This window comes from Camelus dromedarius, chromosome 21, assembly GCF_036321535.1.
Source record: "Camelus dromedarius isolate mCamDro1 chromosome 21, mCamDro1.pat, whole genome shotgun sequence".
NCBI lineage: Eukaryota > Metazoa > Chordata > Mammalia > Artiodactyla > Camelidae > Camelus > Camelus dromedarius.
In genome coordinates, this window is record NC_087456.1 from 12,074,475 (window position 1) to 12,080,474 (window position 6,000).

A 6,000-nucleotide genomic window follows, 5' to 3' on the forward strand; every position below is an offset into this window, starting at 1 on the left:
TTCATTGTTATCAAGTTAGCTGTGATTTGTTTGATTAACCTTAAATCAACTACTGTTGCATATTTGCTTCAAATGCACTTTTGGCCTTTAATTTTCCAGCAATTATACCTAAAGACAATTATGCATTGCAATTTGAATATGAATCATTTATGCCCTAATTGCCAAGGCACATGCACACTTATCCCACCAAATATACTTCACAGTGGCCCCTCAGTCATATCCCTGGCTTATTTTTCCACTGGTACGTGAGAAAGGATGGGGTTGATTGGCTGTGGGCTATTTTGCCTGGCTTCAAGTGGGCTCAAGATGGAAAAGAAAAGGTTGAAAACCACTCTTAGACTTGAGGAATAAGCAACTGAAAGTACTGCACATTTGGCAAATAGCTTGTAAATGGCATGTGCAAACTCTTTTCCCTTGATAGATCCCTGGGAAATAAATATCCACGCTTACCTTTTTTCACCCCCTGCTCAGCTGTAGGCTCACTGTGGTTGTAGCAGAAAGTAATGGAGTCTGACCGATCAGGCAGCAGAGCAGTGGTGAGGAATGGCAGTGTGGGGGGCACTGAGTGTTCTGATCAAAGGTCTCAGGGAATCTGTAAATAATGAGAGGCAGAGTCACAAACAATGCTGAGCTCTGCAAACAGTGGCCAAAGCCTGCAGCAATATGTTTCTGTGCAGGGTTGTGGTAACTACTGGTTGTACATTAGTAAATGGCAGTGACCCTGAAAGTCCGGAGTGACTTTGGAAGCCTGGGCATCCATGTGTTAAGAAATCCCTCAAAGCTGAGTCTGGGCTGGCTTCAAGCACAATGTGGTCTTAAATACTCCCTTCCCTGTGGACCCCACTGAATTTTATTTGTATCTCATTGTATTCTGTCTTGCTTTAGAGTGGTTTATAAAGATCTAACTTCCTTGCAGATTTTGCTTCTTTGGGGCAGGACTAGATATTACCCGTTTTTAGGAGACAGGTTGGCAGAGTGCCAGCAGCGGAGCTGAGGGGTCAGAGAGAGCAGGAGTGAGTCTTGGAGCACCAGTGATTGACAAAATTCATGACTTTGGGACAAGTTAATTCTCTGAGCCTTGACTACTTCATAAGACTGCTTTGACCGTTAGAAGGAGTCTATTAGGATTCTTTCTATTCTAAGTATTGAAAACTCAACTCAAATTTACACTTACACACAGAAAAACAACCCCCAAAAGTATTAATACATAGAGGTATTGTTAGTTTTCATTATGACTTAATCCAGAGACTAAAGACTTTCAGATCTCTTTCTCTCTGTGTCTCATAAATAGATAGACGGGTGGATGGAGAGCTAGACAGATGTGGGGAGATAGATACATAGCTTCACATTCACACTCAATTCTGCTTCTTTCTTAATGGCCCTCATTTTCTTTCACGTGCGCTTCCTCCATACAAGTGGTGGCAATGCTTGTAAACAATTTGTTTCGTTTCATTTCTGCTTAGCAACCCAGAGGGGAAAAGATTTTCTCTTTTCCTGTATCAGTATATGCAAGTCCAAGGAAGTCTCTAATTGGCCAGATCTGGGTTGCAAGCTCACCCTGGGGAGGGGAGAAGGGTTTTGTGATGGGCAGTCCCACCAGAATCTTCTGGTGGAGTGGGGAGAGAAAATTCCCCAGAGGAAAGGGTGTTTGTAAATGCTGTTATCAAAAATCAGGATTTGGGGTTGGGGGTGGGGAGGGGGCTGAATTTGGGCAGACAGAATAACAACTGTCCATTTCAGTGGGTGGGATGTCATAGGTTAGGTGACAGTGCCGGCTACTGAAATGAGCCATGCATTTCTTCCTGCTTTTGGTAGCTCCCAGGTCCCTCTGTTATTGGAACCTCCTACTTCCTTTCTTATATATCCTTATCCCAGCCACACCCAAAGTCAATTCTGAGACTGCTGGGGAGCTGTGGTCAAAGGGGGCTGAAAGGACCTTGCCCTGTTTTATTCTCTCCAGGGGCAGGAGAGAAAATATGCTTTCGATCTGGAATAGAAGGAAGGTTCACAGGGACATCAGAAAGCTGTAGCAGAAAGAAAGGAAAGCGAGCCCCAAGAGGCCATTCTCAGGCTTATTATTCTCTCATGCTTGAGCAGTTATGAGCTGGGGCACAGCAAGTCCTGGGAGCATTAGTGATAGGGTTCAGAGAGGTGCCGTTCGACTGACAAGGGCAGAGTTTCTTGTCTCTTTCTCTGTCTCCCTTCCCTCCTTTTTCTCTTCTCCGTTGTTTCTACATGATCAGAGAACTCTGGGCGATGCTCCTTGCCAGAGGCCCAGCAGCAGGAATACTGCAGTCAAGAGCTAAGGCGTTGAAGCAGAGAGCAAGAGTGATTTAATTCAGGCCCAGATGAGACCTGGGGGTGGGGGCATAGCAGGTTTCAGTGCAGTAACCTGCTCCACAAGGCTTTCCTTTGAGTCAGTGGCAGAGAAGACGCTGATGGGGCAGGGGTGGTTGGCTCACCAGGTTTCAGAGCACGTAGCAAGTGTGGCCCAGGCGATGGATTCAGTGCCGCTGGGAGCCATTTCACCCAGGATCGGGGATGTCCACACCTGCACAAGGCTTTGTTCTAAGTCCTTGTTTATTTTTTGTTTTTGCTGCTGAAAGCATATTTCAAAAGGAGAGAACAGATTTTGGTGGGCCATTTGACTTATCCCCAAATTTTTAATCTCAAGCCTTCAATTTACTTTGCAACTCTAAACATTGAATGAGACTCAGGATATTTGCCATAAAGTCAGAGCTACATAGAAGACCAAAACTACAGGAAGAAGTTCTCCTCTCATGTATATATCTATTAAAATAAAAAAGCCAAGTAATTTCACAAGGATCTGGCTTAAACAGTGGAATATTGAGATCTTAAACAACTTCTAGGCCAGACATAGTAAGTGGAAATTAATTGTATGGGTCTCATTATTACTATTTTCAGATCTATAAAATTTCATAGATATGATCTTTAATATAAAGAAGAAGGAGGAGGAGTGGGGAGGGGAAGAAAGAGAGGGGAGAAGAACAAGAAGTGAAGGAGGGAAGGAAGGGAGGGAGGGAGGGAGAAAAGCTTTGCACCATGCCTGGCATAAGGTAGGCACTTAAATGTCAGTTCCCTTCCCTTGTGAGTTCCCTTTCAGAGTATTTATTCTTCTCCAGGAACTGTCCTGACTCACCTAAAAAAAAAAAAATTGATGTGTACAGGAGAGCAAAGGGAGCTGCTGCAACCCAGAGAACCCAAAGATTCAAAGAATAAAGGCAGCAGCATCAATGTAGCACCTTGAGTTGCCCACTGGGGAGTGGCACCCTGAACACCATGGGGCAGTGGTGGCCACTATAAAACATGAAGAGCCATTTCTCACTCATTGAGACCTCTCTTGGCTGGCAAGCTTCTACTCACCTCTCTCTTCTCTAGCCTCATTGACTGTCTGCTCCAGTTCCATCCTGTTAAGCCACTCTCTCTGCCTTCCAGTGTAAAGGAAACAGCCTGTAAGGGCTGCAGCAGCTGGCTGGAGGCAAAGGCAGGGTGTGCATGGCGCAGGGGTTGGGGGGAGTTCACCTACTGCGCTGTGTGCACCCGCTGCCTGACTGGTGGGAACACGTGCTCTCCCAGTGGCCACTCGGGTTCTTGTTTGCTCTGTGCAGGCAAGTTGGAAAATGTAGGAATGTGATGGGATTGATTTTCCCAACTTCCATCAGGACAAATAAACAGATGCCTCTCTCTCTGGATATTTGAGTTAAGTCCCATCTGGGTTGCCTATGCCAAAGGTCACTCTCATTGAATCTAAAGCCCTGTACTGGACTTTGTCTACTGTCAGGAGGTGGCTGGTCACATGGAGAGGAGGGAAAAGGACAGGACAGTTAAGACATCACCACCTGCAAAATTATATGGGAGAGAATAAGCACTACGATTATTATTCTGAGCTCTGTAAAACAAGCCAACACACACACACACACACACACTCCATGAATGAACACCTACTGTTCGTACAACTTTGTGCTAGTTATGAGAAGGAAAGTGGGAGGAAGGTCTTTGCTTTATCATCCTTCAAGTGGACAAGGAAAAAAAAAAAACAAACAGGGAAGACAAAACTATCCTAAAAGAAACAGTGAAGTATAATGTAGCATAGTAAATTTGTTAAAGAGTCAGTAAAAGAAATGAGTTTGTTAGACTCATAGACATAGAATACAAACTTGTGATTGCCAAGGGTGGGGTGGGAAGGGGTAGACTGGGAGTTCAAAATTTGTAGATACTGACAGGCATATGTAGAATAGATAAACAAGATTATACTGTATAGCACAGGGAAATATATACAAGACCTTGTAGCTCACAGTGAAAAAAAATGACAATGAATATATGTATGTTCATGTATAACTGAAAAATTGTGCTCTACACTGGAATTTGACACAACATTGTAAAATGACTATAACTCAATAAAAAAATTTAAAAAAAAACCTAGACTAAGGCAGGGTAATGCTCCATCTAGTATCAGTTTGATCATTCATATAACAACATAATATAAACTACATAATAAACTATACTATATAATACAGTATAATATATACAATATTATATTTGATATAGATACACAAATATCTGGACTATAAGACAGCCTTTGGTCACCCCCTAAAAGAGATGTAAGGGACTATATAATGTCAACTGAAATAAATGCACAACCGAAAAAAAGAAAAAAAGAAATGAGTTTGTTGAATGATTCAGTTACTCAGTCAGTCATTCACTCCACAAACATTTACTAAGTACTAACTCTGTGCCATCCACTCTGCTAGGGACTACTTTAGAAAATGAAAATGCAGAAACAAACAGGACACAGACCCTGCCCACGTAGCTGGAAGTGGGAGGCAGGCGGCTAAGCAAATGAAAGCACAGATGTGTTGTCAGAGCTCTCACAGACAAGGGTACAAGGTTCAGGGTGCTTCAAACCACATGGGGCATCTGAGGGCACAGGCCAAGAGGAGGCTTCTGAGAGGGGGTGCAGGGCGACAGCAGGCACAGGGGCTGAGATGGCAGGGCAACCACTGTGGTCTCAGAAAGCCAAGCTCCCAAAGCAAGTGCTTCCATGGCCATTGAAACCTGGAAAGCAACAGCTGTACGGGAAAGGCAACAGTCTAGGAGGATATGATGTTGGACAACTACAGAACCATAGCAACTAGTTTTATGTTGCTGGGAACCCCTTGCCCTCGTCAGACTGGTGTTACCCAATTGGCACAGGAACCACCTTGATGAAGCAAAGAGCAAGCTGTTCCATGAAACCTCATTTTAGGAAGTGTTACCCTAAAATTACCACTCTGGAGCAGAAAGGACCAGAGGTCGCCATGGATGGTCTCTGGAGGTAAACATACTGAAGTTGGAAGCCTGGCTTCTTATGTAACAGATGGAAAAAACACTTGCATTAGTAAGAACTTACTGGTTGCAAGTAATAGCCACTCAAGATAGGGTAAGTGAAAAGGATCAATGTAACAAAGATATAAGGCTGTCTCTTAACACTAGATCCCAGGAAGGACTAGAACTGGTGGCTGGCTGCCCACCAGGAACCACGCAGTACACTTTCTCTGTCTCTGCTTCTCTGGGCATCTGCTTTCTCTGTCTGTCTGTCTCTGTCTCCCTTCTCTGTCTTGGCATAGCAAAATATGGTCACCCACAGTGTCCTTGCATCCATCTTACAGCTCCTACTCCATGGAAAGCCTGGATTTCTCTTTGGACACAGTTTCAGATGCCTGGAGTTGGGCAGGGAGGGCTAGGGGTCTGACTCAGCAGAGGAAAGGAGTGCAAGGTTCATACTGAACAGATTGCTGCTGGGAGCTACCACTGTGGCAGAGGGCAAAGGTTCTTGTGACCTGGGCAGTCACCCCAAAGGAGGCCAACCATAGTTCTTCATATCTCCAGACCCTGGACCCTGAAGATAACAGTCATTGCCTTAGCTGGTCATCTAATAGATTTGAGGAGTTAATATGTGTAAAGCAACTACCATATAGTAGGTTCTTAGTAAGTGGAGGT

General features: G+C 44.2%; 1 protein-coding gene across 1 annotated transcript in view; it reads right to left on the minus strand.

Annotated features, from left to right (window-relative positions):
• Positions 1–551, minus strand: part of LPGAT1 (lysophosphatidylglycerol acyltransferase 1) — an 84,450-nt gene extending 83,899 nt beyond the window's left edge. Inside the window, exon 1 of the mRNA XM_010992137.3 lies at positions 451–551. The gene's annotated coding sequence lies outside the window, so the exon portion shown is untranslated. The remainder of the gene's footprint in view (positions 1–450) is intronic.
• Positions 552–6,000: the final 5,449 nt, after the last annotated feature.